At 37.3% G+C, this 11,614-nt stretch overlaps 1 non-coding gene across 1 annotated transcript; it reads left to right on the forward strand.

Annotated features, from left to right (window-relative positions):
- Positions 1–10,631: 10,631 nt before the first annotated feature.
- Trnam-cau (transfer RNA methionine (anticodon CAU)) lies at positions 10,632–10,704 on the forward strand. The gene has a single exon. It is a non-coding gene; the product is annotated as a tRNA-Met (tRNA).
- The last annotated feature ends 910 nt before the right edge of the window (positions 10,705–11,614 follow it).

Here is an 11,614-nt window from a genome sequence, read left to right on the forward strand (position 1 = left end):
GTCCAAGAAGTTTTCATTTTTTCTTGAAAGGGCACGAACAGATGTGTAAAACTATGAATTGTCTGCAAATCTGAGTTCCAAACTGCAGTATAGAAGCATACCTAGAATGCAAATGCCAAGTGGCAGTCAACTGCACAGTATTCTGGGGACTGATCGGCTATCACACTGCTTAGCTCAGTTGGAAACTGGTGTAGGCCTGTACCAGTCTGGATCTTACCAGCAATAAATCTCGAGTTTGTCTGTTTAACAAAACATTCGACCATACCATTAGACACACAATGTTTACAATTAAACAACACAAGAAAATTGGGTATAAAACTGAAAAGTTAGCAAACAGAGCTAATTAACAAAATTTTTTCCAAGGGAGGGCCAACATTATCGCAGGGGGGGTTTCTCCCCCCTGCGCCCCCCTAGTTACGGGCCTGTGTGTAAGTTGCACAACACCAGGATTCCAATATAGTACTGAAAGAACTGTAGCTGTAGGTTACAATCAACGACTGGCATTCCCGAATGTATATATGCTTGCCGCTACTGTGGCATCATTCGGGTTCAGTAGTGCGGTTTGTGAGAGTGGCTTCTCGGTCTTATCTCGGATAGATAAGTCTACACTCAGGTCTATGTTCCAGTCGAACTTGGTTCTGGTGGGATTTGAAAAGGAAATGATCGAGAAAATAGACCTGGACGTTTTTGTTAATAGATTCAGTGAAGCCCATCCACGCCTTCTGTTAAAGTATGGCGAGGAGACATTTCACTGATGGTGTGAAATAGATTCTCACTATTATCATTAAAGGATTGATCTTGAAGAGATGATTGATGATTCTGCACTAGAAAAAATGAGGTGCATTGTACAATTATTTACACAACGATGAGTGACAGGTGCAGCGACTACAACCCTATTTGATCATAGTTCAGCGCCTATTTTCTACGTAGGCTATAGGCCTAGTATATTCTGTGTGATTTATGCACTGCAGCGCATCAAAGGAAAATTTTATTAAACTAAAACGAACTCAAAGTTTATGAAAGGCAATGGATTAACTAACAAAAGAATCAACTACAAACTCATAAATTTCGCTGCGGTTTATATGCCAATTTTTAATCATTTTATCTCAGTTGATGGTCGGATGTTTTAAAAATGATTTTGCTTCTCAATTTCTATACTGTCGTCATTATCAGGGCCGGATTTAGCTGATTGGGGGCCCGGGGCACTTTTAGATGGGGGGCCCCAGTTCAAAAAAAAATTTTGCGCCTACGGCGCGAAAACACACCTTTACGTCTACAGTAGCATTAATCCAGCACTGCACAGCATTTTAAAGAAATTTCAAAGGCTGAAAGAAGAAAAAAAAATAACACAAAATCACATTTTTTCCACGTAGGGTGGCCCTTCAAACGTCGCTTTCGTACATGATAGCTTACGGAAGGTAAAAGTTGGGCCCCCTCTACAATACTTATTGCCCGCCCTAGTGCTCCAAGCTAGTTACGGGCCTGGGAGAGGGTATAGGCTACGCTACGGCGGTATACGCAGTAAAAAGCATTTGAAAATGAGATGCGCTTTTCTATTAGAATATAATCAAAATCAAAAATCGTAGTCTGAAAGTGCCGCCCCCAGACGTGCTGCCCGGGGCGGTCCGCCCCCTCGTCCCCCCTAGCTACACCACTGCTATCAAGCCCCCTTCAATAATGGTCATGAGCCTCACGCCTCCCTAGATTTTAAATAAGTTCATACCAAAAAAATTGCATTTTTGTCTGTTTATTGTACACACCAATGAGATACTTGACACTGCTTCTTAGCAACTAGATTTTTAATGGGAAGTTGTTTGTTTGTCGTATCCAGGTTTACACCCGGTGGTTGAAGATTTAGATTAAGTGGACGGGAAGGCAAGGAAGCCAATCTTCGTGTCCACCTTCAGGCATGCCTTTTAATTGTCCTGCCAGAGACACAGCCACATGCTCTTGAGCGGTGTCGAACCGGCGCCCTTTCGATTGCCGACCCATGGCTCTCACCACTCGGCTATGCAGCCGACGAATGCGAGGTTTAACTCCAAAGAGTGAACAACGTATGTCTCCTTCAACTCTCAGCCTGTTTCTGTACTTGGTCTTGATAGCTGATTGATACACAACGTAGTCCATATATAGCATTTCATAATTCGTTTTCGAGTGTTGATGTTAATTTTGCGTGTTGTTAATGTCTTTTTCATTTTAACGAAGTTGTTTCTTGTTATTTCTATTCGTCTCAATATTTCCGTATTGCATCTGCCATTTTCAGTTATTGTAACTTGTATTTATTAACTATGGTTGGATACAATATACATAAGTCATACCTCCAATGCTGATACACTTCATTCCATCAATCTGTCTGAAGGTCATTTCAGTATACAGGTTGAATAGACGTGGAGATAGTATACATCCTTGGCGAACTCCACGTTTTATGTCCATTGCACCAGATAAACCATCTTTCATCTGAATATAGCCTAGGCTTTTTGCGTCCAATATAGATTATAGCTATCAGTCGCAGATTTTTCCATTTAAAACCTATTTCAGCCAAACATTCAATTTAATTCAATTCAATTTATTTTTCATTGCTGGCTCGAACATGTAGAAAACGGCAAAGTAAACTCACGAATTCAGCACCAACAAAAGGGAAAGATGGCAAAACCAAAATGTTTAAAATATGCAAAAACAGTGTTGGGATGTCACTATCTTCAATCTGTACCGCCACGAAACCTGGAAATGACATAGAAAAGATAAAAATTTTTATGTGAAAACGGTGCAAAAATTGGGCTACAATTACAATCAACACTTGCCAGTGCAACAAGGGCGATTTTAAACACGAGCTGAAGTTAAACAAAACAAGCCCAAACCCTCTCTTTAACAAAAGAAAAAATAGGCCGAATGTTACTGTACAATGAACACTTGCAACAAGGGCGATTCAAACTTTACAGTACAGTACTACACACAAAAAAAAATAGTGATAAGTTTCCAAAACTTTTCACTTTGAAAGTTTAACGAAGTTATGACGTCACAAAATAAGGATTCAGCAAAGTGAAAAGTTTAGGAAACCGGCTTAGTGTGACCAAATGATTTCAGGGAAAAAATTAAATCCAACGTGAGATACAATTAAGTACAATCAAATACCAGGGATCATAGGCTACGCACTATTTATTTTTTAGATAAGGATTGATTAATCAACTTTAGTTGAAAGTTATCAAGATTTCACAAAAATTAAAAACGAAATAAAAAATTTGGCGATTTAAATGCATTTCTAATTTCACAGTAAGGTAGAGGGGGCCATGGGTAGACTAAATAAAAATAGTCTAAAAAAATATATTTAAAAGCAAATTATTATATAATTGTAACAATTTGTATAATAAGTTAATTAAGCCACATAAATCAATCAATCAATCAATGTTTTATTTGTCAGTAACAGGAACATAGGTACATGTTTGAAATATGCAATTAATATACACAATGCAAAGTTACACAAGTTCCCATACCGACAGGGAGACAACGAGACGACCATACGGTCTACTAGTCAATCGCCACCCTACGAAAATGACGATTTTGCCATTTAAAGTAAGCTTACAAGAGAAAAATAAAATAAAGCGTTAAAACGTTCCCGCGCTTCAACATACGCACCAAAAAAAAAAAAACATATTTAAGATAACGTAGGCCTAAACACAAAATTCCAAGAAGCAAGCAGAGATTAATCAAGTTTCCGACTGAACATTGTATTGCATAATACTGTAATGAAACTAGCAAGTTGGTTTCCATAACATATCACTTACACTGCACTGTAGCTTTGTAAAATTAAAGTTTTGATGTCTTTTTTGAAACAATGAAATGATAAGTTTTTCAGCCTCCTTGGAACCTCTGACCAGACCATTGGTCCCAATACCTGCATGGACTTTTTGCCAAATTCTGTGTTTGATCTATTTATAAAATAGTTGTTGCTTGTTTGATATCTTGTGTTATGCTGATGAATGGATGAATCCGATGAAGCATTTGTAAATACTGTAAATCACAATACGTAGACGGATACTGATTCATATGAACTTTGTACATATTTTTTTTTTTTTTTTATATGAAGCAGTTTTGCATCAAATCAAAAAATAAAGAGCCCAAAATGTAGATACCAAACTCATGTTCAGCAAACAAACGTTTCGAAAACTATAGGCTACTGTCTTCATCTTCAGTGTTATAAATGTAAGCAATCCAAATGAAACATAGCAACAAAGCAACCCACATAAGCAAAACCGGCTCGGTGGCTTAGTGGTTAGTGCGCCCGCCTCTGAATCGGTAGGCATGGGTTCGATACCTTGTCGGGTCATACCAAAGACTTTTTAAAAATGGTACTGAATCTAATTTCTGCTTGGCACTGAGTAATGGAGTGGATTCGGGTAATAATGTACTCAGTTGCGCCTCTATACGGCTGCATTGACACTGTCTGCTTTGTAAAGCGCTGAGGAGCAACGCATTCTGCGATGGATACAGCGCTATATAAAAACTAACATTATTATTTATTATTATTATAATCCCTGATGCCGTTTAGATTTAAATTAAGTTGTGGCTGACGTCACAAAGACTCATCAACAAGCTATTATGAGAGCGAAAAACGTAATAGAAGTCAGGTTTTTTCATGAAATGATGCGTAACAGAAGTCAGTATTTTACGATAAGACTTTACGAAAAAATAAATTACAATTTACTGGATCAAAGAGATGGGTTTGACAAGTCAGAATAAGTGCTAAAAGGTATATCAGTTCAACAATTAAATAAATATAATGGTGCAGATGCCAAGTCCAAGTTCAATTGCGGAGATTTTTCTTTGATAAATAAATAACGTTTCCAGAATTTTCAATTTCTTTGAGTCCTCTCCTCTCCCTAGTATTTCAACTTCTTCAAAATTAATCTTGTGGTCTGCATTGGTGCGCAAATGATTTGCAATCTCAGACTCATTTGAATTTTGATGATCCGGTTTGTGTTCTAAAATTCTTGTGTATAGATTCCTTTTTGTTTCTCCAATTAATTTAAATCTAAGCGGCGTCAGGGATTGCTTACATTAATTTATTTATTTATTTATTTATTTGGTTCAGACCTGAAGAGAGGTCCATAGAAACACGCCAGCACACACATATAAATAAACTAATTGAAAAATCAAACAACAAGCATTGAACGGTTATAATGTTGTAAATACATTGAACGAGCGAAACACTCAGAGGTCATTAACGCTTTGATATAGGAGTTAGAAGAGCTGCAACACCGATTTACAAAGCTAGCAATGCTCTTCCGTAGCAGGGCATAAAAAGTGTTCACGTTGTGGTTTACTTGGATGTGACTAATGCTGCAAATTTTAGGCAATTTGAACAGAATTCTGAACGAGTTGTTATATGCAACTTTCAGACGATTAATAGCTGATATTGAATAATTACACCAAAGGGGAGAAGCATAAAATGCAGAACAGTAGGTGCGAAAAAGCACATTTTTTACAAGAACACTACATTTGTTGAATTTATATCTGAGCATGTTCGCTATGCAGTATGAAGATCTGGTTTGCCTTGCAATGTCATCATTATCACACAAGTTATTGGTAAGAATAACACCAAGGTATTTAACTCTTTCTACAAAAGAAACGCTTTCTTTGCCAAGTCTGATTGTAGGCTGGAGTTTTCCCCTGAGTTGTTTAGTCAAAAACATCAATCCAACAGTCTTAGAACAATTAAACACAATATTATGCGTAGTTGCAAATGTATCACATGTGTCAATGAGTTTTTGCAGACCTTTGATACTGGGAGCTAGGCAGCAAAGATCGTCAGCGAACATAAGATTATTTATACAATAATTACCAATACTGCAGCCAATTTCTAAGTTATTAAGCAATTTTGACAAATCGTCCATGTATACATTAAAGAAGAAGGGACTAAGAACTCCTCCTTGCCTCACACCATTAGTGACTTGGAATAATGCTGAGAAGCAACCATCCCATCTAACAGACATGGACTGCTGGGTGTACCAGTAGAAGAGTAGACGGACAAATACCATTGGAACATTACGTTGAATTAATTTCTCAAAAAGTATATAACACTGAAGATGAAGACAGTATAGTTTTTGACAGTAGCGTAGTCAGGAATTTTGAAAGGGGGGTTTTGACGACTCAACGGCGGGGGTCTGGGGGGCCTCCCCCAGAAAATTTTGAAAAATTACTTTGAATTTGGTGCATTCTGAGAGCATTTTCAACAAAAATGTAGTTACAAATATTCCTGTAAAATGGTGGTGTCTGGTGGCATAGCAAAAGGATAAGATCATGTTTTTTTCGGCATTTTTCGAAAATAAAGCTAAGTCTCTATGTTTTCTTGTTGCTAATTCCTGACTGCATAGCCGTACGAGACCAAACCATTTTGGGAGGGCAGAACGTAAATTTCAATCAATCAATCAATGTTTTATTTGTCAGTAACAGGAACATAGGTACATGTTTGAAATATGCAATATACAATATACAATTTGCCCACATCTGCACGCTTTTATAGAAATTGCCCAAATATAATGTATGCGGTGCATGATAGCAGTGAAAAACTAACATAACAAGATCACTAGCTAGCTAGAATTTCTTACCAAAGTATTCAAGATAAAACAACTAAATTCATCTTTGAAGATACGCATGCAGCTTGCCAACATTTTTTTGCAACCAGAAAAAGCAGGTCAAGTTAATGCAAACAACTGGATCTGTCTCCACAGAACAGAAGTCAAGATATTAATGAAAATAAGTGGAGCTGCCATGTTTCACACAAGATCTTGCAAAGCAAATATTTTGCCAGCTTGCATGGCAGGTTTTGAGTTTGGAAAGCTTTGAAATAAATGTGTATATATTATGATTGGTTTGATATTATATATTTCAGTAGTAGCATTTTAAATGTTGGTGAAATTAACATGACACAGTTGCATAAACAAACTAATTTTTTTTTATTGGGGGGGGGGGGGGGGGGGGGGGCGCAACTGCATCATTTTAATTTGGGTAGTTTTATAAAAGTAACGAAACAAAGCTAAGCAACACCACAACATTAAAATTACATTTAACAGGTAGCCTATAACATTTTTTTGTTAAATGTTGTAGTGTTGCTTATAGCTACGTTTGTTTATAGTTGAAAAAGTACTGTAACCTCTCCACCCGAATTGTGTTATAAAAGTATTCACCAGATTTATATAAATTCATATTTTGTAGTTGCCCAAATCAAAACGATGCATTTATGGATATTATAAAAAAAATTAGAGACTTTGTAAATTTTGATGCCGAGGCAACTGCATCATGCCAATTTGGGCAGTTTTATAAATAGACTATGATCAGATATTTTCATATTTTTTTGTTGCCCAAATCTAAACGATACAGTTATGTAAATGGGAAAAATTAATGAATTTGTTTATTTTGTGGAAACTGCCTCACGCTAATTTGGGCAGTTGCATAAACAGATTAATCAGTTTTCATTTCAAAATTAACCGGCGTCGGTCGCTTTCGTTCAGACATATGCAGATGGGGCTTGGCTCCCTCACCGGGATGCGAGTGTGGCGCCACAGACCAGACAGTAGATCATGTCGTCCATGACGGCCCAATCCATCAACCACCACATGGAACGCTTGGACTGAAGGCCCTGGATGACGAGACTGTCGAGTGGCTGCAGGGGCGCCGGAAGCGGGGGGGCAGGGGGGGCAAATGTCCCCCCTGCCCTTAAATTTTCTGCAGATGGAGGGGCAGGGGGGGCAATGGTGCCCTTTTAAAGTCATGTAAGCTACTGCACATTTTGCAATATAACAATTTCTGCTTTTCGCTTTTAGCCTAATTAAAATCTTTCATTTTTGCCTCAAAATAATATTTACGGCACAAAATTTTGCAACACAGTACAGGCCTTAAAACTTGTTTTTTTTCGACAGCCATCGTGGCCTGCCGGGAGCTCCTTCTCGGCGGCCAAATCTGCGTGCTTGGAGGCCAAAATACAAAATAAAAATAACGATAGCACAAGTAAATAAAATTAAACTTGCAACAATGCTAAAATGATCACTTAGCGTTGTTGAAGTCTGGGCCTGGGCGACGTCCTACAATAGAATCGCTGCACCACGCAATAACTGCTTTATCGGGATTGTAATCCAGTACTATTCAAACGACACTCGCACGAGTGTCTCCAATGTGGCTGATTTTATAAAAGTTCGCTACTCCCCTAGAATTCTTTTTAGCAACGAAAAGCAACGTTCGACATGTGTTGACGATGACGGCAAGGTAATAAAATAAGTATTTCAATGATTAAAACATTACTTGTAGGCTTTAACTGCCCTTTATCAGAACTGACGATGCACTAGCAAGTGCGAAATATTTTTTCTGTTACATCTACTGACATCTGATCCTGTTGCCTTAGCAATTGAGGTTTTAGCTATTTCAATGATGTACATTACTAAAAGACATTACTAAAAGAAGCATAATTTTTGCAAAATATGATCAAAAAATGTTTTCCCCATTGATGTCAACTAACTTTGTTCTCCTTTTTAACAACGGTTCAATGTCCGACAACATCGAATCGACATAAAAACGACAATATTGTCAGCCGATGTAAATTAGCAATTCGGATTAAGACTTTGTTAAAATAAACGTCGGGAATTACAAACAAGACTTACAGCGCTGGTAATCGCAGATGGATATTCCATCAATAACAAATATTCCTGCACAATGCAACAGTGGCGATTATGACGCGCTGACCTAACTTTGCGTCACTCTTTGATACTGCATGTTTTCGACAGTTAATCCACGATCATTGTATTGCAAAATTAAATAATTGGCTAGGAGAGACCGGCGGCCAAACTTGGCCGATTGAGGAGGTAGCATCGGCGGTCATTCAAGCACTACTTAGCGGCCATGGCCGCAGGCTGCTTTAAGGCTTGACAGTAGGTTACATCATTATAAAATAGCATGATGCCCTTCTTTGTATACCGGACACTTGTAGGCTATCATTACTCAATACATAGTGAGCTGATAGATTAGCATTATCGCTATGTCTTATCTTAAAACTTGAAAAAAAATTGGCCTTTTAGTAAAAAAAAGTGCCCTTTTTTCGTAATCTTGCCCCCCCAGTCAAAAATCGTTCCGGCGCCCCTGAGTGGCTGATGATGTAGCGATCCATTATTTCATCATATAAATTCCCTTTCTTTAACTAAAATGAACCATTTCAAACCATGCGTAATTTCGTAAAGAATTGTAATTTTCCATTTAATCTGCTCCCGAAGTCAATAAGAAAAAGGGAACTGATGATTATAAAATGACTTGTTCGCATTTGGCGAGAGCTCAGTTAGACCAGTTCAGCTCTCAGAAAAACATTAAATTGATTGTTTAATTAAAATGTAATAACTCGTGATAATGTTTCACGATCCTGTAATTTCATTATTCTGTACTGTTTAAATTCAAATTGTGTTATAGACCTACAACATTATACGAACACCTTCTGATAACTTAAAATTATAATTCGAATAACAATTGTGTGGAAATTAGATAATGGAGTCAGATATATAAATTAGACAAATGAGTGTGAATATCCTTGAGACAAACAGAGTTTCATTAGACAGCCAGTTGCCTAATAAATTAACATTTTAAACCATCGCTTAACATTCTCACGCGTAAAATAGGTAGCCTATAACTACAATGACATCATGCCCAAACATATAGTCCGGAAGAACAGCTCATACGACGAAGAAGAAGTTTCATCAGATAATTTCATGTTTTCAGCTGCCCAAATCAACACGATGCATTTGTGAAAATTAATAAAATTAACTATATAGCAAATTTTGCGTTTTGGTTTGGGCAGTTTCACAAAAATATTAGAGACATATTTTGGTGGCTGCCCACATTGGCATGATGCATTTGGTTAAATGCATTTCGTACTACAGTTTGATTACCATGCAATACAATACATCAATACGGGTGTGCCAAATGAAAATTTTGCGGCACATTTCTTGTGCAAATAAGAGGCTGTATACTTAGTTTGATAGGTAAAAGATATTAATTTATAGTTTTTCTTAATTCATGTAATTTTGTAGCTTTTCATATAGCAATTTTTGCCCTAATAATTGCAAGATTTTGCCCGAATTCGCGATGTTTTGAAACAACAGGGGGGGCAGCTGCCCCCCCCCCCTGGCTCGTACGGCTATGCCTGACTGAGATGTTTGGTATTGGCAAAACTTGCTCTTTTAATGCAATTTTGTTTAAAATTAAGCATTTTTTTTTAGACTGAAAGCATCATTCTAAATATCGTGACGTCATACGCGTGCCAAAGGGGGGTTGTAACCTCCAACCCCCCCCCCCCCCCCCCTTGACTACGCCACTGGTTTTCGAAACGTTTGTTTGCTAAACATGAGTTTGGTATCTACATTTTGGGCTCTTTATTTTTTGATTAGCGTTCCAACCATTTTGCTCCTAAGTTTTGCATCAATTTTCATGTTTAACTCGATCAAAGGCTTTTTCATAGTCTATAAAGTAAACAATAAGCAAGTATAAATTTAAAATTCTAATTTCCAAATCGAAGCAGAATACAATACAATTTCATGATCCCCTAGACTAGAAAAAAGGCAGTAACAATATCGTTTTTACAGTCTGACCCACCGCCGGCCTCGATGGCGCAGTAGGTAGCGCGTGAGTCTCATAATCTCAAGGTCGTGAGTTCGATCCTCACTCGGGGCACTCTTTTTTAATCTACTTCTTTTCTTTGACTTCATTCTCTAGATTCTTTATTCTCAAGAGAATCGCAGATTGCAGTATTCTTTTGCATTCTGACAAAGAAAAATAAATTGAATTGAATGAATTGAATAGAATCAACTTCTCGCTAATGAGGCAGCAATTCAGGCAACTTATAAGTTAGATTAGAATGATAATCAACAACAATATAAAAGTGGGTGAATTTGCATAAGGATAACCACTTCAAGCGAAACAAACCGGGAGTCAGAAAGTTTATTTTTGGTGCGAAAAAACAGCAATGAAGAAAAAAAGCTTTTTTTGCTGTTTGTTTTTTTTTGCGGCTGGGAAGTTTGTGACCTTTTCCTAGCTATACAATTTGGGTAGAGAGGTAGCTCTTTTGAACCATAAACAAACATAACTCAGCAACAACACTACATTTAACATTATAAAAAAAAAAAGCGAACGTTTTCGGCTAGTCATACAGCCCTTTACAAGCTTATAAGAAAAAATACATATTAAAAGAAATGCTAAAGAATCATATAGTATCACAGCAAAAATATGGTCAAATCTAAACATTTAAGAAACTGTCTCTCTCACACAAAATGACAACTGAAAATTACACAACACAACGGGTCAAGTATTTGAGAAGTAAAAATTAATTAATTATTCAGAAAAGAAATCAGGCAGAATTACGCAAGATTGACAGAAGCACAACACGAGATAGTGGCACAAACAAAGAAAATGCGAGAAGCACAAGACGTGATAATTCAATCAAAAACTGTTAAAAGATAAGAAGCTCCGCCAGCAAATAATTGCCTGTTGAGCCCTGGGTTAAAGATTTGATGATCAATGCCTCGTGAATCTTGGTGTCGAACTCGGACAAACACTTACGAACAATTTTGAAGGACTGCAATGA

Source organism: Aplidium turbinatum, chromosome 4 (genome assembly GCF_918807975.1).
Source record: "Aplidium turbinatum chromosome 4, kaAplTurb1.1, whole genome shotgun sequence".
Classification (NCBI taxonomy): Eukaryota; Metazoa; Chordata; class Ascidiacea; order Aplousobranchia; family Polyclinidae; genus Aplidium; species Aplidium turbinatum.